The sequence below is a fragment of the Odocoileus virginianus genome, chromosome 15 (assembly GCF_023699985.2).
Source record: "Odocoileus virginianus isolate 20LAN1187 ecotype Illinois chromosome 15, Ovbor_1.2, whole genome shotgun sequence".
Classification (NCBI taxonomy): Eukaryota; Metazoa; Chordata; class Mammalia; order Artiodactyla; family Cervidae; genus Odocoileus; species Odocoileus virginianus.
Genome location: NC_069688.1, coordinates 57479752 through 57504570, shown reverse-complemented (window position 1 = coordinate 57504570; position 24819 = coordinate 57479752). Strand labels below are relative to the sequence as shown.

Here is a 24819-nt window from a genome sequence, read left to right as displayed (position 1 = left end):
TCCTTGATTTCACTGACTTGAAATCACCTCAGGACATCTCCTGGCATTACTTCCTCTTCTTAAGACCTCACAATGGCTTCTACGTGGTTCTTTATTGCATCTCATAGCAAATCCATCTGAACCACCAGGGAAGTCCTAGTGGATCAGACAGTAAAGCATCTGCCTACAATGCGGGAGGCCCGGATTCGATCCCTGAGTCAAGAAGAGCCCCTGGAGAAGGAAATGGCAACCCACCCCAGTACGCTCGCCTGGAGAATCCCATGGACGGAGGAGTCTGGTGGGCTACAGTCCATGGGGTCGCAGGGTCGGACACGACTGAGCAACTTCACTTTCACTTTCAATTCGTTGAACACATCAAGTGCTTTCCTTCAGAACAGGTTGTATACATGACCTTTTCTCAGTATATTCCCCATCTCTCCCCAAACACACAGCTGCGCGCCACAACCAGAGCCCACCAAATCAGAGAATCTTTTGCAATCATTCTTTAGTTCTCAGCTTAAATATCCCCCTTTTAGACTTTCCTTATAAAAAGCAGGTCCACTGGATTCTTCATCATAGCATTTGACTTATTTCCTTCAGAGACTTTATCACCATTTGTAATTACATATGCTTTTACTTTCTTTTGCTCCTCCTCCCAACTTAAAGACTATGTTTCTCATTATATCTTCAAAGCTGAATACAGCACATGGCATATAATATACAGTAAATGAATGGTGAAAGTACAACTAAATGAGCAAGTGTGAAATAGGGACAAATGTGAAAGAGAAGCAAAAAGAATGCTGTAACAATGTCTGTTAGTAACCATCTCCCAAACACTTCAGCATCTTACATTCAACGTCATTGTCCCATACCAAGGTACCTCAATCTTCTTAGCTCATTAGCATCACACAGGAAAGTACCAGGTGAATCACAAAGTAATTAAATCTGAATACCTGGGAGATGCAGCTTATGTTTTGATAGTTTTTAAAGTTCTCTAAAGAAAAGAAAAGTAAAAGAAAGTGGAGTTGCTCAGTTGTGTCCGACTCTTTGTGACCCCTTGGACTGTAGCCCACCAGGCTCCTCTGTCCATGGGATTTTCCAGGCAAGAGTACTGGAGGGGGCTGCCATTTCCTTCTCCAGGGGATCTTCCCGACCCAGGGATGGAACCTGGGTCTCCTGCATTGTAGACAGACGCCTTACAGTCTGAGCCAGCAGGGAAGCCCTGAAGTTCTCTAGGTAATTCTAATGTGCAACTGAGACTAGCCTATTCCCGTGGTTCTCAAATGTGACTGCATCAGAACCCTTGAGAGCCTATACGCATGGACTTCCGGGTCCCATCCCCAGGTTTCTATGTGTCTGCATTTCTGCACTCCCAGGTGCTGCTGATGTTGCTGGACTGGGAACCACACTTATACTTTCATGTAGATTGCACTGGACTTCAGTTTGAAAATGGAGGGAAAGCTAGCTAGGATATTTTATGGAGGGGAAACAAGAAGACTTGCACTGAAAATAACGGGATGCTTTAGGCATAGTTTCCCAGTTAATCACTTCCACGTTGAATCACTTGAGACGCCAGAAATCACAAAATGCCATTCAGCTGAGATGGCAGCAGCGGGAGAGCCAACACGCTGGCAAAACGCTCTGTACTCATTGGGCACACAGGATCATGAGAAGAGCCCAGGGCAGGCCGACGAAGAAAGTTTACGCCATGTGTCTCCAAAGACCCTGTAACTTCCCTACCAATGCAATAAAAATTCAATTCTGGTAATAATGCCATCTTTGAATAGACCGACTTCTACATGTGGTTTTAAGACATATCTTTACATCTGCGTGCAGTATGTGCCTATAGGTTTTTAGTAAGTTTACTTGCACTGGGAGTACTGATTAACTGTGCCATTGCTTTAAACTTTTCCTTAACACTTAATATTTATGCTGCTTCCCGAGTGTTCCAGCACTCTAAGAGGGTCAGTTTCCTGGGCAAAGGGAGGGGATACAATGCGTCTTTAAATGCAGCTAGGCTGATCTGCACTCTTAAGAGCCTCAGTACATCATTTTGCAATCACATATCTCAGAATAATTTATACAATCAATTAAAGAGCATTATCAAGGCATGATTTGACAACTGTTGCCATGCCAACCAGTGAAGGAGACAGCGCCTCCATGTTTAAAGGCTGCACCTGGTGATGGATGTGGCAGATTTTGAGGACTTAGACAGAATCACAGATGTCCAAAAGGTGTGGAGAGAACATGATTTAAAGCTTTGATGTTGTGCCATTTTTACTGGCAAAGGGGTGTTGATGGCATGTTGTTCACTTTCTCATTAAAATTCTGTCATTTTTCACAGTGTTCTGCATTCAGAGCTGAAAACTAAAGTGAGAATGCGCTTTACAGACTGATAAAATATGATAGCAAAATGGATGATGTTCATTTGCAGGCTGAATTAATTTAAAAAAAAGTTTGTGTCAGTGCACTTATGAAAAGCCCATTAATCAGACACAACTTTATCAGCCTTAATGGACATATTTTTAAACACTTTTACATTAATAATTAAAATTTTGGATGGCAAATGGCTTCCAGCACATTGAACTAAAACGCATTTGAAATGAATCACAATAAAACACAACAGAAGCAGAAAATACACTTTCCAATGTCCATATGCTGCCTGATTTCTTAATTCCAGTGACCATGATAAAAATCAATAAATCTTAAAGACTTCGCAAGATAGACTGGTCTTTTACCCACTGAGTTATGCCAGAAACCAAGGAGGCTCCCAGGGGCATTTCCAATTAAAGACCCTATATTAATAAGCAGCAGAGATGAGATTAGAGCTTATATCTCTGGGATCAACAAGCCAGTTCTCTTTCAGTATGTAGTTGTTCTTTGCTCTATTAAATTGTGCCTTTCAAACACCAATTGATTATATGCTAATATGTGTGATAGATGCATTGCCCACAATATTATTTAAGTAGTGTGACAGTTATAAACTTAGGCTCTAGAACCAAACTGTTTGAATCTCAGCTCTCCCTCTCGCTAGCTATTAGGCAAATTATTTGATCTCATTCTGCTTCAGTGTCCTCATCTGTAAAATCAGAATAGTGTCACCTCTTATAATTGTTGTGAGGATTAAACAAGTTATATAGAGCACTTAGAACAGTGCCTGAAGTGTTTATCCTCAGGGCTTTTATTATTACCAATATCATTATTATTACTATATTTTATTTTTTAAGGCTCTTAGCCTTTCTATAAACAGTTGTTGCGGCAATCACTCATTTTTGCTTTCCATTCAGAACATGAGTTGATGTAATAAGGTGAGTAATTGCAAAGTCAAACTAATGATTTACTAAATTTAACTATCACAAAGTACATTGAGATAAGACAACTTAACAGAAATAAAGCGAGATAAAATGTGGAAGGTGGAAGATACAGGCATAGGAGGCAAAAATGTGTGATAGTATCATCTTATGTTCTATAGCAAAACTTGGTTTCCTTCTCCCATCAGCTACTTTCTGGGGTGTATCATAATAAATACAAAGCTAGGATAATAGGAGGGGATCATTTGCAGAACAAAAGAAGAAGTACAGATTCCTTAAAGCAAAATAACTCCCAAAGTTGTGTTCAGAGCACAGTTGAGCAATAATAAGATTGCCGTTTAGAGTTTCAGTTTGAGACTGGATCCTGAAAACCTACTGTCCTTTCTCCTCTGCTCTCAGAGGCAACATACCCCTGCTTGTGGGAAACCAGAGGAGGCCAAAGGAGTGATGTAATAGCTTGAGGTCGAGAGAAAAGAAACGGAATCCCGGCAGGCTGGGCCAAAGGAGAGGGCGAACTGTGAGAAACAGCACATGCTGGTCCAAGGAGGACTTTGATGAACATATAGATGACTTAAAGTGAAAGTGGAGTCACTCAGTTGTGTCCGACTCTTTGGGATCTCATGGACTGTAGCCCGCCAGGCTCCTCCGTCCATGGGATTCTCCAGGCAAGAGTACTGGAGTGGGTGCCATTTCCTTCTCCAGGGGATCTTCCCGACCCAGGGATCGAACCCGGGTCTCCTGCACTATAGGCAGATGCTTTGCCATCTGAGCCACCGGGAAAGTTAGGGCAAAGCAAAATGGTTTTTATTCACTCTCCGAATTCTTGATATGTACTTGATCTTCTATGGTAAGGTTTTTTTTTTTTTTAATGATGGACTCTGCCTTCCAATCCTCCCAACATTAAATGCATGAAAAAGGGACAATTTATATAACTAAGAAATATTTGAAGCTGTTTGTCAATGATTACTTTGGCTGATGCAAGACAAAATAATAATGAATTTCAGAATAAACACTAGGTGCTCAGCAAACTTTAGTTTCAGTAGTCTTAGTTCTTAAAAGCTGCTGTCCAAATCCAAAAAAAACAATATATATTGCCATCAGTTGGAAAGACCCAGTTCATAAGTGCCTTAGAAAGACATTGAAACTGTCTTTCACAGTATGTTAATACTACAGTTGGTTTTGAATGCCACTAAATAACTCTCTAAAGTTGGACACAGCCAATCACTTGCGGGTGGATGTGCCCATCTGCAAGTGGACAGGTTTCCATATGTGGCCAATTATGTACTACTAGCTCAGCTAGCATAATCACTTACACAAACCAATGGCATTTACATACATGTTCACACATATTTACAGGTACGATATAAAGCACTGTAAACACGTGTGAACATGCAAGTCAGTGTCATCGATTTGTGTAAGTGACTGTGCCAGCTAAGAATTCACTTGCAGCCTTAGTTCTTGGCTCTTCCTCTTAGTGTTCACCTTTCCTAAAATACGATTCAAAAAGGATGTGAATCTCTGTATACATATGCAGAGAAACATACACAGACACACACGCACATACACTGTATAAAAAGAAGTGCTGCTGCTGCTGAGTCGCTTCAGTCGTGTCCGACTCTACGCGACCCCATAGACGGCAGCCCACCAGGCTTCCCTGTCCCTGGGATTCTCCAGGCAAGAACACTGGAGTGGGAAAAAAAGTGCTATGTATGTGATAAACATACAGTAGTCTCTGTTTTAAGGAACCTACACTACATTTGGAAAGAGAAAAATAAATATATGAAAAGTTAGGTAGGAATGAAGTGAAAGTTGCTTAGTCATGTCTGACTCTTTGCAACCCCATGGACCACACAGTCCACGGAATTCTCCAGGCAAGAATACTGGAGCGGGTAGCCTTTCCCTCCTCCAAGGGATCTTCCCAGCCCAGGGATCCAATCCAGGCTTCCTGCATTGCAGGCAGATTCTTTACCTGGTGAACCACCAGGGAAGCCTAAGTAGAAGACACCAAATCGAAAAGTATCATAAGGTGGTTTATATACATTTGCCAAATGATTGGTATGAAAGATACATAGAATAAGGTTAATATTTCTTTAGACACAAGAGCTTTTTCTCTTGGGCTTTCCATTTATTTAATTTCCCTTTTCTCTTCATCTTGATATTGAGACGTTTCTAAATTATTTTAATTATTTAAGATTCATTCTTGGTCTTAATATAATTAAAAGAAATGTCAATAATGTCATTATTTACACAAGTTTCTCAGCATCTTGGAAATAGCATAAGATTTCCATGTTTAGAGCACTTGGAAGGAAAGTTTGCTTTCTAGATATTGGTTTTAGTTCTATGAAAAATTTCAATACCTTTTGTTGTGGACAAAGAAATTTCACTCATTCATTTAGCAAGCAAGCATTTACTGAAAGCCTACTGTGTGCCAAGTACCAATTACAAAGAGAGAAATATAAGCCATGATTTCTGTTCCTGAAGATTGTTTTAAATGACAGTAAATAAAGAGAGCTGATTATCAGCTGATAATTATTAGTTGTCAATCCCCAGATGCCACTGCATAGCACAAAGCTTTGAAGGTATAAAAGTTTTCCCCAAAACCCCCAAACTGCTTGATCTGTATGTTGACCAAACTCTTTTTTATTTTTGAGATAATTTTTCAGGCTATTGTTGTTTGTTTATTAATATCTCCCCAGATACCTCGGTAACAAGACAAAAGGTTTGCAACGTCCTGGGAATTGGAGGAAGAGCCCTGTGTGCATATTTCTGCATTCCTCTCTGTCTCCTTTCTGCCCGCTCACTGCCTGTCTGTGTGTCCTCTCCTGGAGCCATTAAACTCATCTCTATGGGGGAAAAAAGGGAGAAAAAAGGAGCAAAGAGTCAGAGTAAGATATACAGGCTTACAGGGGCTATACCATGAGAAAGACATGGATGCATCATTGCAAAGAACCGAATATGTTTGAGAAAAATCTTTTAGCTTGCATTGATTACCAGTCACTGTTCAAGATACTGTGTACATATCTCTGCCTAAAAAACAAGTTAGAGGCTGTATGTGGGAAACCTTCCCCAAACAAACATAAAAACTTTAGGCAAAGGGATTTCAAAACCAGTGGTTAAAGGAAAATGAAATGCACATGGAAAGACAGAGAGATAAAATGTAAATTTAGTTCAAAGTTACTTTACGACATACAGATGACTTAAAAAGAGCTGAAACACAAAGTAATTATGAATTTGCTCATAAGACAAAAATATGCTGAAAACACTGCTAAGATTAGCTTTATGTAAAGGCCTTTATCTCTTGGATCTGTCTCCTTCAAACTTCAAGTACACACACTTTAAAAGAAAGATTACAAATGTTGATTCATGGTCAGCCTATGGAACTTTTGTTAAGTTTACCCCTTCAGATTTTCAGTGCCACCAGGGCAAGAAAGAGTAATCCATTTTAAATCCCACAATACTGATTGCATCCAGAGGGCACTAAATGAGTAATTTTTATTTTAAAAAGGGCTCTTAAACATTATGAGTAGAAATCATAACTTCTAAATTTGAATCTTATTTTTAAAATGCATTTTGTATTCTTCATTCTGTCATTATAAAACTAGAGTTTCTCAGCCATTGGTCTTAGGTCTGATGGTTGATTGATGAGTAACTGGAAAAATAGTTTTAATTAGTTTGAATACAAAATATTTTTCATTTTCCAAACTGTCTCAATTGGTTTATTCAGTCTGTCCAAGTCCTCTGAGTTTTACAAATGAATTAGATAGGCACAATGAAGGAAATCAACTAACACATATCAACAATTTTTTAAAAGTGTGCCAAGCCCTATGCTGTCTGATTTACATACGGTGCCTTATTAAATCCTAACATTAAATCTGAAGAAAGTTTGATCTGGTCACTTTCTTGCTCTGTCACTTTATTTGTCTGCAAAATGAGAATAATAACAGTGGGCTTCTCCGGTAGCGCAGCTGATAAAGAATCTGTGTGTAATGCAGGAGATCCCTGTTCGATTCCTGGGTTGGGAAGATCCCCTGGAGAAGGGATAGGCTATCCACTCCAGTATTCTTGGGCATCCCTGGTGTGGCTCAGACATTAAAGAACCCACCTGCAATGTGGGAGACTTGGGTTCAATCCCTGGGTTGGCATGATCCCCCTGGAGGAGGGCACGGCAACCCACTCCACTATTCTTGCCTGGAGATTCCCATGGACGGAGGAGCCTGGCGGGCATCAGTCCACGGGGTCGCAAAGAGTCGGACACGACTGAGTGACTATTCGCAGCACAGCATCTGACTTGGAAGATTTTAACGAGGATTAAATGAGTTAATACATGTAAAGTTTTGAAAGGGGTGGGAACAAGATTGTGCAGTGGGAAACCCTGAGCTCGTGACCTCCCTCAAACACATCAAAACTACAACTACATACAGAGCCACTCTTGCTGAGAACAGCCTGAAGACTAGCAGAACTGTTCTTCTACAAGCAATACTGTAATGAAAGGACCACAGGAAGTCTGGCAGGGAGGACAATAGGCAATCTAGTAGGGACCCACAACCCTAGTGGATGACTCAGACGAGAAGGGGGAATATCACTGGCTTGGACGTCCTCCCTAAGAAGCGAGAGCTTTAAGCCACATATTAGGCACCCCAGCCCTAGGGTCCAACACTAGGGAGAAGCTGGTTGAAACCAGTCGGGCTTACTAGCTTATCAAAAGGCTCTTGATATTTAAAACATAATTAAGGTGGCAAAAGTTAAGGAGAGAATTTTAAAGGTAAAAATAGGAAAATAAAGAGTCACATACAAGAAAACTCCCATAAGGATATTAACTGATTTTACAGCAGAAACCTCACAGGACAGAAGGGAGAGGCATAATACACTTAAAGTAAATGTGTCAGTCACTCAGTCTTGTGTGACTTTTTGCAACCCGAGGGACTGTAGCTCACTAGACTCCTCTGTCCATAGGATTCTCTAAGCAAGAACCCTGGAGTGGGCTGCTATTTCTTTCTCCAGGGGATCTTCCTGACCCAGAAATCAAACCCAGGTCTCCTGCATGGTAGGCAGATTCTTTAATGTCTGAGCTGCCAGGGGAGCTAGTACTGAAACAAAAATACCCCCCAACAATCTAGGACATGCCACTTAACAAAGGTATCACTCATAATTGAAAGAGAGACAAGCGGTTTCCCAGACAAGCAAAAACTAAGAGTTCATCACTGCTAAATTAACCTTACAAGAAATGTTAAAGGGTCACATTTAAGTGAAAAAGAAAGGGCTATAATGAGAATGAAGAAAATATGGGAAGGGAAAAATTCCACGGTAAAGGAAAATATATGGTTAAGGCAGTGAATCAAACACTTAAATAAGTTAGTATGAAAGTTAAAAGACAAAAATTGCAAAAATCAACTATAACTACAATAAACAGTTAAGGAGTTGACATGAAAATATGAAATATGACATCAAAAACAAACTGTGGTTGGAGTGGTAAAGAATATAAATCTCTTAGAATGTATTTGAACTTCAATGAGAGTCAGTTTAAAATAAGTAGATTTAGATCAACATATAAAAACTTTATGATGATCACATTCACAAAACAAAGGATGACAATCACATGATCATCTCAATAGATGCAAAGAAAGCATTTTTGACAAAATCCAACATTTGTTCACAATAAAAGCTCTCAATAAAGTTGGTATAGAGGAAACATTTTTTATTTATGACAAACCCATGGCTAATATTATACTCAATGGTGAAAAGCTGAAATTCTTTCCTCTAAGATCAAATAAGGATGTCCACTCTTGCCATTTCCATTTTACATAGTATTGCAAGCCCTAGTCATAGCAATCAGGTAAGAAAAAGATAAATAGCATCCAAATTGAAAAGGAAGAAGTAAAATTGTCACTGTTTACAGATGACAATAATATATAGAAAATCCAAAAGACTTCACTAAAAGGAATTAGAATTTAGAAATGAATTAGTAAAGTTGCAGGATACAAGATTCATATATAGAAATCTATTGCATTTATATACACTAGTAATGAGCTATCAGAAAGAAAAAGGAAGAAAATAATCTAATTTACAATTTCCTCAAAAAGAATAAAACACCTAAGAATAAGTTTAGTCAAAAAAGTGAAAAATCTATAATCTAAAAATATAATATACTGATAAAGGAAATTGAATATCATATAAATAAATAAAAAAGATGCTCTGTGTTCATGTATTATAAGAATTAATGTTGTTGAAATGACCATACTACCCAAAGCAATTTATTGATTTAATGCAATTCCTATCAAAATACTCATATGACATTTTTCACAGAAGTAAAACAAATAATTCTAAAATTCACATGGAACCACAGAAGACCCTAAATAGCCAAAGTAATCTTGAGAGAAAGAAAAGAAAACAAAACAAAACATGGAGATATAATTCACCCTGATTTCAGACTACAAAGACACAGTATTCAAAGTAGTATGGTTAAAAAAAAAAAAATAGACATAGATCCATGGAGCAAAATATACAGCCCAGAAACAAACCCACACACATATGGTCAATTAATTTACAGCAAAGGAGGTAAGAATATACATTGGGGAAAAGAGTCTCCTCAGAAAGTGGTTTGAAATTTGGAAAGCTGCATGTGAAATGTAAAAGACTGAAATTAGAACATTTCTTCTTACCACATGCAACATTAGACTCAAAATAGATTAAAGACCTGAATGTAAGATCCAAAACCATAAAACTACTAGAAGAAAATATAGGCAATACGTTTTTTGACATAGATCTTAGTAATATTTTGGGGGGGATTTGTCTTCTAAGGCAAAGGAAACAAAAGCAAAAATAAACAAACAGAACATCAACTAAAAAATGGCAAAAACTAAAAACTTCAGCACAGTGAAGAAAACTATCAATAGAACAAAACGGCCACCAACTGAATGGGAGAAGATATTTGTAGATGATATGTCTGATGAGGGGTTAATATCTAAAATATACATAAAGAACTCAGGCAATTAAAAAAAAGAAAGAACTCAGGCAATTCAATATCAATAAACAAACAGTCAAAGCAGAACTAGAAGCCCAGAGGTAGAGCACGAATGTATGGATACCAAGGGGGGGAGGAGCTGGGCAGGAAGAACTGGAGGTTGGGATTGACACATACTGATGCTATGTATAAAACAGACAGTTGATGGGAACACAATGTATCAGTTCAGTTCAGGTCAGTTCAGTTGCTCAGTCCTGTCCAACTCTTTGCGACCCCATGAACCTCAGCACGCCAGGCCTCCCTTTCCATCACCAACTCCCGGAGTTTACTCAAACTCACGTCCATCGAGTCAGTGATGCCATCCAGCCATCTCATCCTCTGTCGCCCCCTTCTCCTCCTGCCCCCAATCCCTCCCAGCATCAGGCTCTTTTCCAATGAGTCAACTCTTCACATGAGGTGGCCAAAGTACCGGAGTTTCAGCTTCAGCATCAGTCCTTCCAATGTACACCCAGGGCTGATCTCCTTTAGGATGGACTGGTTGGATCTCCTTGCAGTCCGAGGGACTCTCAGGAGTCTTCTCCAACACCACAGTTCAAAAGCATCAATTCTTTGGTGCTCATCTTTCTACACAGTCCAGCTCTCACATCCATACATGACCACTGGGAAAACCATAGCCTTGACCAGACGGACCTGGGTAGAGAATCTGAATAGGCTCTTTCCCAAAGAAAGTACCCAGATGGCCAACAGACACTTAAGAGACGCCAATATCACTAGTCATCAGGGAAATGCAAATCAAAGCCACAGTGAAACACCACCTCATGCCGGTCAGAAAGACTGTCATTAGAAAGCAAGAAATAGGAGTGTTGAGAAGAATATAGAGAGAAGGGAACCCATATTGGTTGGAATGTAATTGATATAGCCATTACAGAGATTAGTATGGAGGTTTCTCAAAAAATTAAAAATAGCAATTTCGCTCCTTGGTATACATCTGATAAAAATGAAAACATTAATTTAAAAAGATACACATGTATTCATTGTAGCATTATTTACAAAAGTCAAGATATGGAAGCAACCTGTGTGCCTGTTGATAGATGAATAAAGAATATATGGCCTTTATATACACATATATATGTGTGTGTATATAAACATATACTGGTAAGGAATGCACCTGCTGATGCAGGAGACTCAGGAGAAGGGGGTTGGATCCTGGGTTGGGAAGATCCCCTGGAGGAGGAAATGGCAACCCAGTCCAGTATTCTTGCCTGAAAAATTCCATGGACAGAGGAGACTGGAAGACTACAGTCCATGGCGCCACAAAGAGCAGGATATGACTGAGAATGCACACATCCTCAAGTACACAGTGGAATATTACTCAACCATAAAAAGGAACGAAATCTTGGCTTTCTCAACAACACGGATAAACCTGGAGGGTATTATGCTTAGTGAAACAGAAAGACAAATACAGAATATTTTCACTTAAATGTGGAATATAAAAAATAAAATAAACAAATATAACAAAACAGAAACAAGCTCATTGTGGACTTCCCTGGTGGTCCAGTGGTTGAGACTATGTGCTTCCAAAGCAGCAGGTGCAGGGAAGTTAGATCCCTGCTCAGGGAACTAAGAACCCACATGCCATGCAGCACAGCCAAAAAATTCTTAAATATAAAATTTTAAAAAAAATTTACAATGTATACTTAGAAAGAAAGAAAGAAATAGACTCAGAGATACAGAGAACAAATTAGTGTTTACCAGTGCAGAGAGGGATTGGGAGAGATATAAGATAGGTGAAGGGAATTAAAAGGTGTTATGCATTAAATAAATAAGATACATGCATGTAATGTACAGTGCAGGGCATATAGTTAATATCATATAATAGCTTTATATAGAGTATAATTTATAAAAATATCCAATCACTCTGTCATATATCTATATATCTGGACAATAAAGGAAGGTACAAAAAATAGTCTCTAACTAGACACATCCACAAATGTAAATAGCAATAGCAGCAATACTAAGGAACAGTAAAATGAAATGCATGTCATAGAGAAGGACAAGATTTAATTTCAAAAAAGCAATGGAAACAATAAGTCTTCTGCATTTTGTGTGTACAAAACAGCACCCTGGGTGGAGGTGTTTGGAGACAATGAACTGAATTTATCCAAGAATAATTAAAGTGAATTTTCATTAGCGAAGAGTGAATATATAATCACATTCCTAGGAGAATGTAACCTTAATACAAATATATCAACTAATGTGACTGATCCCAGAGATTGCTAGAAACAAGAATCTTATCAACAATCTAAAACTCAGAGGCAATGATAAAGACCATGGAGAACAGTAAAACAGTAAATTCGTAAAGCGTAAATATCAAGGGCATATAAACCTTTTACAGAAATTGTCATGGGAGGTGGGTATTGATGGCACATCCCACCTCTTATACGCAAAACAAACTCTGCCATCAGATAGGAGTCAATAGCAAACATGGGAACTGTGAGAACGGGGGAGTGAACAATGGGCTTTTAGCAACGGGGTACTCATGGCAAGGACTCAAGGGGCCAGTTCAGTCAGTCAGTTCAGTCGCTCAGTCGTGTCCGACTCTTTGCCACCGCTCATGGACCGCAGCATGCCAGGCCTCGCTGTCCGTCACCAGCTCCCAGAGTTTACTCAAACTCATGACCACTGAGTCGGTGATGCCGTCCAACCACCTCATCCACTGCCATCCCCTTCTAATGGACTTAGCTGGGAAAACAGGGCCAGTTCTGTCTGGAAAGTTTCTTAAAATTCTGTAAAAGAAATATATCTGGTCGGGATGTCTGCTTACCAGTTCTATTTCATTAAGAGCCATACAGCGGGAAACCTGTAAGCTTTGATCAGAAATACATGATTTTGTGCACATGGGTGTCCTCAGGCAGTTCAGATTCACCATACTTTAAACAAAATTCATCAACCTTTTCCCACACTTTCCATATGGAAATTCCATTCTTCTCCTCTTTGACATAATCCTACAATACTCACGTCCTTCCATCTTGCCATTTCGTTCAACAGACAGCAAATTTTGTCACTTCTGCTTCTTAATATTTCCTCTCCAAGTCTGTGGATGCGGCCTTTTATTCAGATGCCAGTAATCTCTCACTCGGATTTTTAGGCAAGTATTTTAGATAAACTTTCCTCTCTTCTTTTTCCCCACTTCCCACCCAATCGGTCTTCCATAAAGCTACCAGAATCATTTTTCTAAAAGGCAAACATCATGTAATCATCTCCACTGTCTCTGGAATAAAGTCCCAAGTCCTTAACAAGGCCTACTGTGCCCTTCACTGAGCCACTTTACATCCATCTCTCACTTACAGTACCAGTCATGCCAAATGCCTGGGCTTTATCCAAACGAGTCAGGAGTTTTCACTTTCATGCCTGCATTCATATGGCTCCCTCAGCCTAAATTTACCTGCTTATGCCTGCGTGGTGACGATCTATTCATTTTGTAAGACCCTGGTCTGACACACAAGTCTTTCCTTGTTGGGGTTGGAAATACCAACTTTCATTCTTCAACATACTCCTATTTTAATGCTTTATTATACTTTTACTAACTTACTTTCTCAACTACTTTGCTTTGAACTTCTTGAAGTCAGAGTTGTTGTCTTTTTCGAGTTTTAAACCCTAGTATCTTGGACAGTTCCTGGGCTACTGCAAGTTTTAGTGTAACAAAAATCTTCTGAAAGATTGAATGAGTAAGAAAATTAGACGTGGCCTATACTCACACAAAGTTATGACCAACCTAGACAGCTTATTAAAAAGCACAAACATTACTCTGCTAACAAAGGTCGATATAGTTAAAGCTATTGTTTTTCTAGTAATCATGAATGGATGTGAGAATTGGACTATAAAGAAAGCTGAGCACCGAAGAATTGATGCTTTTGAACTGTGGTGTTAGAGAAGACTCTTGAGAGACCGTTGGACTGCGAGGAGATCCAACCAGTCCATTCTAAAGGAGACCAGTCCTGAATATTCAGTCCCTGAATATTCATTGGAAGGATTGATGCTGAAGCTACAGTACTTTGGCCACTTGATGCAAAGAGCCGACTCATTTGAAAAGACCCTGATGCTGGGAAAGATTGAAGGTGGGAAGAGAAGAGGGCAACAGAGGATGAGATGGTTGGATGGCATCACCGACTCAATGGATATGAGTTTGAGCAGTCTCCGGTAGTTGGTGATGGACGGGGAACCTGGCAGGCTACAGTCCATGGGGTCATAAAGAGTCGGACATGGCTGAGCAACTGAACAAGAACAATACTGCCTGGGAAACACAGAAGGGCGTTAAGACCTTTTCAAAGATAATGGGAGAAAACTGAAGACCCAACGCCTTTCTATAGGACAGAAACACTTCTGGTCACTAGAGTGATATGTGGGTACTATTATCAGGTCTGGAATGGTTTTTCCTACTTTCTGTCTTAATGAAAGAAGTCCCCTCCAAATTAGGCCATCGTTCCAGAAAAATACTTAAGGAATTAAGTCTCACCTGAAGAAAATGAATCAAGGTTGATCCTGTCTTGTCAGGTAAAATCTGCAGGATTTCCTTGTCCTTTTCCAGTTCTGATTTCTTTGACTTCCCATTTTTAAGATTTAATAAAGCTTTTTTAAAAACTTTTTTAAAGGTTATTTTAAAACGTTTTTTAAAAGTTTAGTTTTAAAAAGGCAAAGATTTCTGGTCATCGAATAGATCTTATGAAACATATTATGATGAGTTGAGTGAAAATTAGAGCCACATGCCTAAAATTTCCCTGAAAAATATACATATATTTTAAAATGAAGGAAGGAAGTGCCAGGAAAAAAATACGTTTTTAATTTGTTTGAGTTTAAAACATTCAAAACATATTTTTAGACATTTGCCAATAATTTTCCAAAAACCACTGGATTTCTCATAACCTCTAAAAGATGTCTTTCTTTTGAGGAATAGCAGGGACCTGGTTCATTTACTAATTCAAAATTCTAGCTTCCAATGCGTTTCTCACACTTCGAAGTTTCTTATTTTGAGTCACAAATAAAATATTCATAATCATGTGTTTAGCGAATGAAGGGAAGACATTTACTTCCCTGTCTTTTCATTTTTAAGGGAAAAGAAAAAAGTTAATGTCCCTAAGGAATCTGACTTGAATGTTGAAGCTCAGGTGGTTAGTGACAGGCCCAATTAATGTCAGAGAGCTTCACCATTGTCCCAGCAGTGATTTTTCATTTTTTCCTATATGATCTGAAATGCATATTGAAACAACTAATGTGATGAGTAAGGATTCAAAGGAAGTTTTACCTAGAGAAATTGCATTTATGATGACTGTGAATGGGTCTTCATCTTCTCAGCTAGTTATCAGAGCAGATTCATTTTTCAAATCTCGTGCTTGATTTGAAGCAGGCCACCCCTGGCCCTGAGAAGAAAGTTATATTATCTTAATGTTACAAATCCACATGGTTCAACCATGCTAGAGAACACACAGGACTCTAGGCATAAGCTCTTTTAAGCTGTGGTCTAGAGCGGGTATGAGAGAGGGAGAGAACGAGAATAAAGGCAGTGGAGGGAGAGACTGTTTGTGTGGGTGCATGTGAGTACTAGCGTATAAATGTGGGTGGGGATGAGGAGAAATGCTTTACGTGACCAAGGGATAGATATTTTTTTACACCTCAGAGGAAGCTGTGATGTGATGAAGAGCCCTGTATGTAAACCCAGGGAGTTAGAATTCAAGTTCCATTTCTATCTAGTTTATATGCAGCCTTGGGAAAGTGCTGGATGTGTCAATCATAATTCCTGCCCCATTCACATTTTCCTCAAAGTGAAGTTGCCCTTAACCAAAGATCTGGTGACTAAGCAGCAATACTAGACTTTGTAAAATTCCTCTCCCTGTGTGCAGATGACTGGACTAGAAGTCTTCACCTGATCCAAGGGCAATGAATCACTAAGAAATCCAGTGACCTGCAAGGGTGCTAGGAGCCATTCCTGGGAGTCATGATATACAAGAAAGAAAGAAAGCCACTCAGTTGTGTCCGACTCTTTGAGACCCCATGCACTGTAGCCTACCAGGCTCCTCCATCCATGGGATTTACCAGGCAAGAGTACTGGAGTGGGTCATTATATATAGGTAGAGCTAAAAAGGACATGATGGCTTAAAATATATGAAATCATGATTTTGAAAGGAAATACCTGAGAGCAAAACAGAAGGAGACGAACAAAGAGTAATCACATCATGTTAGTGACAATGCACTCGGGGTGGTCCATGCCTCTAACAAACCTAGACATTCAGAATGATGCCTTGGTCTCATCTTCATGACACAGCCTTTTGAGTGTTGTCTTCTTGGCTTTTGTCAAGATTTTTCTTTTCCATGTAGATCCCAAACAATAATCACCTTAGGCTGAGTTTTCTTGGAGGGGAATATAAAAAATATTCACCACTCCAAACCATGTGCCTAAATGGGTCTTTTGATGACTGTGAATCTCATCATAGAAAGTCCTTTAGGTGACAAAAATCTGGCTGAGTTTTGATAACATTCCTTGTAAGCAATTAGATAAGGCTCCATCTTCTACATCAGTCTTTGTTGCCAAGGGTTTCTTCTATGTATAATGTTGAACCAGGTTAACCAAAACAGGCAGATCTTGGATGATGTCTTGGAATCATAAATTCAGTTTGGGTGTTTAGCGAGTGGTCTCAGATTCTGTTTCTTCTCATAGGCCTGATCTCCCATATTTTTCTCTTTGGGACCCCTTGTGGGCTCATTTCCTGTGGTTACTGCCAAACACAGAACCTCTGCCTTTTCTTTTATGTTCACAATCACTGTTCGATCAACCCTGAGCATCCTAGCCTTTCTGGATCTGACTCATAGCTCTTCTCTCCATGCACAGGTCCTTTTCAAGCAAACTATTAATAAAAAAGAGAGGAGATGGTCATAAGTATTAAGTATTTACTCACGATTTGCCTGAAAGTACCTATTCAGATATCATATAAAATGAAACATAGCTACACATATTTAAAAATTAGAATTCAGCATAAAAGATTATTATCTCATGCCTCTTTGTGCTAGGTATGGAATCCATGGCCTGAATATGAGAATAAAGATCAGAGAAAACTGTAGAATCGCTTTAATGCAAGAACTTTTAACAGTGACAGCAACAACCACTTTTAATGATCTATGAGTTAATATTCACAAGCCAGTTGACAAATCATTTAGTTTTCACAACATCATTAGAAAAGTATTCTTTCCATACTAATCTTATTCTAAAATAAGAGAGGTAAAAAAAATGCTTAAAGTAACAAGGGTAGAATGTGGCAATCCTGGACTAGTAAACATGATCTAGTCTCAAATTCCTTGGTTATTTGCTTTATACATAATTAACTTTTTAAAAAACCTTACTTCTTCTTTTAAAAATGATCAAACCCACTTCTTTGAGCTTTGTTGACACCGCCTGCTGGTGGCAGAGGTCCTCATAAACAAACTCACTTCATTCACTCAAGCAGAACCCACTGACTCAGCTCCCAGGGTCTGTTTTCAGGAATGAATTTCCGTTTCCCTTGTGCCTCTGCCATTCTGGCAAAATCTGACTACTTTTTCTACAGCTTACCCATGAGTAAAGCTTGAAGTGTCTGGCCTGCGACTAGTAATGATAACTGCTTAATCAATCAGAGATTGGCTCAACAAACACTACACCATGCCCACCTACGACACAAACAAGACTGCTAAGATAACTGAAATTAGATATCCATAAGTCTTCTAATTTTGAACTTCTAGAAACTAAGTTCTTTAAAAAGGTTTGGATAGAAGAGAAAAATCTTACATTGATATAGTCTTTATAGTTTGTATCAGTGGTCCTCAACTTTACTGTGCATTGGAATCACTTGGAAATAGTTTAAAAAATACTGATGCATAGCTCCCAATCATAGAATTGTGGTTTCATTGTCACCTGAATATTAGAATTTTTAAAAGCTTCCCAGGTGATTCTACAATGCAGAAATTTGGGAACCAGTGGTTTATATTGTCTCCATTCCAATGACTAAAAGATGTGAATGCAAGCAGGTAGTACTCCATATTATGATAGAATTAGCCAAGTAAAATCTGCAGTCAGGCAGTCTGCACTTTCTAGATTTATATGTCATTGCAAGATTTCCTATTTGTAAAACAGGAATAATAATGCAGCCATGAAATCAGAGAACAATTGCTTCTTGGCAGGAAAGCCATGACAAACCTAGACAGTGTGTTGAAAAGAAGAGACATTACTCTGCTGACAAAGGTCCATATAGTCAAGGCTCTGGTCTTCCCAAGGTCACATATAGCTGTGAGAGCTGGACCACAAAGAAGGCAGAGCACCAAGATTGATGCCTTTGAACTGTGGTGCTAGAGAAGACTCCTGAGAGTCCCTTGGACTGCAGGAGATCAAACCAGTCAATCTTAAGGGATATCAACCCTGAATACTCATTGGAAGGACTGATGCTGAAGTTGAAACTCCAGTATTTTGGTCATCTGATGAGAACAGATGACTCATTGTAAAAGACGCTGATGCTGGGAAAGATCCAGGGCAGAAGGAGAAAAGGGCATCAGAGGATGAGATGGCTGGACAACATCTCCAATGCAGTAAACATGAACTTGGAGACTTCAGGAGATGGTGAGGGACAGGGAGGCCTGGTGTGCCTGACTGGGAGACTAAACAACAACAACACTGAAAATGTTGCAAAGTTTAAATAAAATCTGACTTTAAAAGCACTTTGAGCAGTGTTTTATAAAGTGCTGCCAACATGTATTTATGTACTTATTTATGTTTGTTTATGTTTATTTATTATGTAACTCATATCACAAATCACATTATGTCATACTTACTTACTGTTGATTATCTACTCTTTTCCTCGTTAGCTTTACAAACTCAGATGGAATCACAGCTTTCATCTTTCTTTCCTAGTGTCTAGTGTAGGGTTTGGCTCACTGAAAACAACCAATCAGAACTGTTGAGTAGACAAATGTAGAGATAAACTTAAACAAAAAGTATAGTGGAGTGGAAAGGACAGTGAAAATGAAAACCAAAAATTAGGATTTGAATTACACCTCTACCCTTCATTAGCTTTGCGGACATGAGGCGATCTCTAACCCTCTGAGGGCCTGACTTCATCTGTAGCCCTCAGGCAGGGGTTTTCCTCACTCACTGTGCCCTGGTCAGTGCTAAGCACTGAGGCTGTGGAGACGAATAAGACACAAACCTCTCTCTGTGAACAACTAATAGTTTTTTAGATCACTTATCACATTCATTTCATCTGAAAAAAATCAGTTTTTAATAACATTCTCTGAAGAATAAGACAAGAATAAGACAAATGAAACCTTTATAGTGCTTTCACATGAAGCATTTCTTTGAGTTCATGGACAGTCTGTGTATTCAAAGTGAAGATTTTTAAATGTCTAAATCTTCAGCCCCAAAACACTTTCATCTGAAATGAATACGTATGACTTATACCTAGATAAAGGTCTAAATTATTGAAGCTACATAAAAGGGGGAAAAAAAAAGTTACCCATGTCTGAACTCTTTGCTGTAAATACTTTAAGATCTTTTCCCTTACGTGTCCTTTGCTTTCCATTAACATGGTCAAAGCAGATAGAAAAATGTTTTCCTCCTTTACTTACCTAGCATAATTTTAGCAGGGTGTTTTAGAAAAAAAAAAAAACCTGCATAGATCCAGGTTCAGATCTAGCCTCCACTACGTACTAGCTTTGTAATCTTGGGCATGACAGCAAGGATATTCTAGATTGACAAGTAGAGCCCTACTGGATTGTTCAAGAACCCAGGCTCCATCTGTGGCTCTGTCCTCCTGAGGTACAAGATACGACTCTATATCCTTTGCATATAGTTGGTTGTGGATGAAAAGAGTTCAGAGCATCTCAAGGGAGGTGTTCACAAGCCCTGCCTGGAAGCAAGGTACATCCTTTCTGCCCACCACGATTGGCTGCAACTTAGACACGTGCCCATCCTAACATCTAAACTGAACTAGATGTGTGGCCAGTAAAAAGAGAACAGTGGTGTTTTGGTGACCAGATGGTAGTGCCTGGCATGATCATCTAAAAGTTGAGGATGCAGACTACAAGGGAGAGAAATAACCAGAAAGTATAAAGCTAGTATTAAGAGTCAAGTAACAAATCTCAGTTAGAAGAGATACTTGGGGCACAATTCATGATCAGGCTGATTCCTTTGCAAAGAAGAGTAAGATTTTACTAAATATTTAAAAAGCAAGTTGCATGTTAATTCATCTAATCTTGGCCATGAACGTCCTCCACTTTACAGATGGGAAAATGAGGCATAGAGATACTAAGTAACTTGCCCAAGTAAGTAGCAGAACAAGATTCAAATTTAGGGTTCCATGTGCTTAACGATCAGGCAACAGTGCCTTGTTCTGGCTGGCCTCATAGGGCCTCATAGGGACCGGGTTCTAAAAGTCTGAGAAGCCATGTTAAATCTGACAAAAGCATTATTTTTACACAGAATTTACACTGAAGTATAGTGTTTAAATCAATAATCAGAGAATGACAAATTATCACCTTGGAAAAATGTGTGCCTTGGTTAGTACATATAGCCCTATCCATGAGATGTCTTTTGGTTGTAAGCAAAAAAAAATAATTCTGATTAATTGAAACAGATAGTAGATTCTTTTAAATGATGCCAGGTAGCTTATGGAATAATAGGAAGGCTAAAAATAATGGAAGCCTCTTAATACTCTCGTGAATCTTGTTTTATGCCATTTCTGTGTCTTAGACTAAATTCTCCTGAAGACAGTCTGGGACAAAGGTGAACGAACAGGTAGAACATTCTGGAGGTGATCTCAGGGAAACAGGGAAACGGGGATAGCCAACACTGGATCAAGTTATTGAGCTGGCCGTCACAACAGACAGCTCTGAGGAATCTTATAAGATGCTCTCAAAGATATTTTCCCAGTAGACACAAGGGTAAAACATCATCTTCTGATTAATCTCAAAAATAAACAAGCAACTCCTGAAGCTCAACTCCAGAAAAATAAATGACCCAATCAAAAAATGGGCCAAATAACTAAACAGACATTTCTCCAAGGAAGACATACAGATGGCAAAAAAAACACATGAAAAGATGCTCAACATCACTCATTATCAGAGAAATGCAAATCAAAACCACAATGAGGTACCATGACACGCCACTCAGGATGGCTGCCATCCAAAGGTCTACAAGCAATAAATGCTGGAGAGGGTGTGGAGAAAAGGGAACCCTCTTACACTGTTGGTGGGAATGCAAATTAGTACAGCCACTATGGAAAACAGTGTGGAGATTTCTTAAAAAGCTGGAAATAGAACTGCCATATGACCCAGCAGTCCCACTTCTGGGTATACACACCGAGGAAACCAGATCTGAAAGAGACACGTGCACCCCAATGTTCATCGCAGCACTGTTTATAATAGCCAGGACATGGAAGCAACCTAGATGCCCATCAGCAGACGAATGGATAAGGAAGCTGTGGTACATATACACCATGGAATATTACTCAGCCATTAAAAAGAATTCATTTGAATCAGTTCTAATGAGATGGATGAAACTGGAACCCATTATACAGAGTGAAGTAAGCCAGAAAGATAAAGACCATTACAGTATACTAAAACATATATATGGAATTTAGAAAGATGGTAATGATAACCCTATATGCAAAACAGAAAAAGAGACACAGATGTATAGAACAGACTTGTGGACTCTGTGGGAGAAGGCGAGGGTGGGATGTTTCAAGAGAACAGCATCGAAACATGTATATTATTTAGGGTGAAACAGATCACCAGCCCAGGTTGGATGAATGAGACAAGTGCTCGGGCCTGGTGCACTGGGAAGACCCAGAGGGATCGGGTGGGGAGGGAGGTGGGAGGGGGGACCGGGATGGGGAACACATGTAAATCCATGGCTGATTCATGTCAATGTATGACAAAAAACACTACAATATTGTAAAGTAATTAGCCTCCAACTAATAAAAATAAATGAAAAAAAACAAAAAACAAAAAACCATCATCTTCTACCTCTTGCTATCCAGGAGTGGTCCCATGGGTATTAACATCTCTTTCACTTTGTAGTGAAAAACCCCACATCAGAGAAATGCCAGGTCAGGAGGCTAGTAGCATGCCCTGCAGGCCTGAGGAGGGGAGTGGTGTCCTATTGCATCTGGTAAGGAAGGTGGATGCCACAAAACTGTCCACTGAGGCAGGGGCTGGAGGAAGGAGATGAGAGCATTCAAAGCAGCTTATACTGTGTGCCACTTGTTCAGCATCTATTGCTCCACCCATAGTGAGTACCACGGAAACTATGGCAGGCCATCATACTGGCTCTAGCTCTACAGAGAGAAGGAAAGAAGACTTCCGGGTTATTCTGCCAGGGCCAGAGGCAGGACGGCGTTTTCAGTAGCGCTGAAGAGCAAGCTAAGTGGTCTGGTCCTTGGAGATGAACCGTGATTTCTTATTACTAAATGCTCTCTCTGATTTCAACTTATGTGAATGTTAATTACTAAAACTTTCATCCTAAAATGATGTAATCAATTAGGCAGTTCCTGGCTCTGAGAGGATGAAATGAATTGCCCTTCTTTCAAAATCACTTATATCCAATCTCTAAAATTTTTCCCTTGATTGGAAGACTCACACGGACTACTGCAAATCATAATGCAAAGCCATACATGTGCATAATGCATGTACTGTAGTCTCTTTAAATGAAGGGTGCTTGATTAAAGGAGGATGATGAGAAAGATGAAAATGGGGCAGGATAATCTCTGGTGCATCTTTTTAAAGTCTGCTGGTCAGATATAATCACCCTGCAACTTTGCATTTCAGGGTAGCAAGACCTTACAAACTGAAATCATGTTGAAAACATATGCTCTTCTTGTTAAACCATCACTGAGTACATCTGGAAATCAAAATTTAGAAGGAGGAAGACCAGGCATTTTCTCTTAACAGTGATCATCAAAAAGTTTCTTCAAACAAGCTAGAGGAGAAAAGGGGTAAGTAAAAGTTATTTTTTTATCAATTTTCATGGTTTTTCCTCTGGATCATCTGAAGCTGCTTTCTTGCTCTCCTCACCTTTCCCAACTTGGTGTGTTTGACCATAAGACAGACTGTTTCTGATCCTAGGAGTCCAGATTTTCGGAGAATTTGTTTTGAAATCAGAAGGGAAACTGAAAAATAACCACTTCAGGGCTTGATATGGATTTTTTTTTTTTTTTTTTGCGATGAAGAATATTGGTAAGGAAAAACAGTTGTGAATTCAAATGGTTTCAATAATTTGAATCTCAATGCCTCACTTTGGAAAACTAGACATTATCTGGTTTCGGTAATCAACTGGGTGGTTCACCTCTCACCGGGCTGCCAGAGAGAGGACTGTTTCAACAGGCGCTTGCTGTATTAGCTACAGAAACATAAAGGCTATAACAATTTCAAACTACTTTTCTCAGGGATTGAAATAGTTTAATGATGTAATTCAATTATATTCTTGAAGGGAAAGGCAACCTCCTCACAAACAATACATGTGTCCTGCCATTGGGAAGAATACAGGGAGATGCCAAGGGTAAAACTGTCTACTTCTCTGTAATCTTCCTCAACTGGATAATTTAGACATTTGCTGTATCCAATTTTAGCATTTGGTCTAGTATGAAATATGAATAAAGTAGCAGATCTAACAAATGACTAGATTAATAGAAACCACTGTATAGATAGAGGCAGTGGCCATTTACCACATTTTTGTGCACCACTCCCCCAAAATAGAAATGGTAAATCTTAGCCTTAGAAAGATGAGCTGTCGGCTAGAAATAGTTGTTCCTATTTTCTTGAACTAATATGGGTGGCAGCGCCTGGCAAAATACTACCAACAGACTATTTGTTCTTATGTTCTCATGCCTTGGAATATGAGAAGAGGTCAGAAAAGTAGAGAGGACCAGATGTAGGGGAAGAAAACATCATGGAGCCAGACCTTTAGGCCTTACAGGGCTTCTGAGATCTTTTTTTTTAGATGCTATTAAAAAAAAAAAAAACTTGAATTTTAAGTAGAGAAGTAACAGAACCTACTTAATCTTCTTTAAAATGTTCTGTTTATTGTGTGGAGAATGGATTTTGGGGAGCAAAGATTGGAAGCTGGAAGAAGCTAGGGTGAGCATGATGATGGACAACATTGAAACCTGTATGTTATGCGTTACTTTGCTCAACATTTTGTTTCAAGGGATTTCATTTGTCTGGAATTAGTGAATCAAGTTACAAATGCATTTATATCTGTTGCTTCTGAGATTATTTATATATATACATATACATGTATGCATTATAATTGTTGAGTAGCTTAAAGAAAAGGTTTATTTGCCTCATATTGCAAGCAAGACCTCGATGATATCACTGACTTGATGAACATGAGTTTGAGCAAGCTCCGGGAGTTGGTGATGGACAGGGAAGCCTGGCGTGCTGCGGTCCATGGGTTCACAAAGAGTCGGACACGACTGAGCGACTGAACTGACTGCACAAAAGTCCAGATGCACCTTACAATGCTGCTCAATGTCTGCTGTACTTTCAGTTCTAGCA

The 24819-nt window shown here is 39.2% G+C and overlaps 1 non-coding gene across 1 annotated transcript; it reads right to left on the bottom strand.

Moving 5' to 3' along the window:
- Positions 1–3997: 3997 nt before the first annotated feature.
- TRNAY-AUA (transfer RNA tyrosine (anticodon AUA)) lies at positions 3998–4070 on the bottom strand. The gene has a single exon. It is a non-coding gene; the product is annotated as a tRNA-Tyr (tRNA).
- Between the last annotated feature and the right edge of the window lie 20749 nt (positions 4071–24819).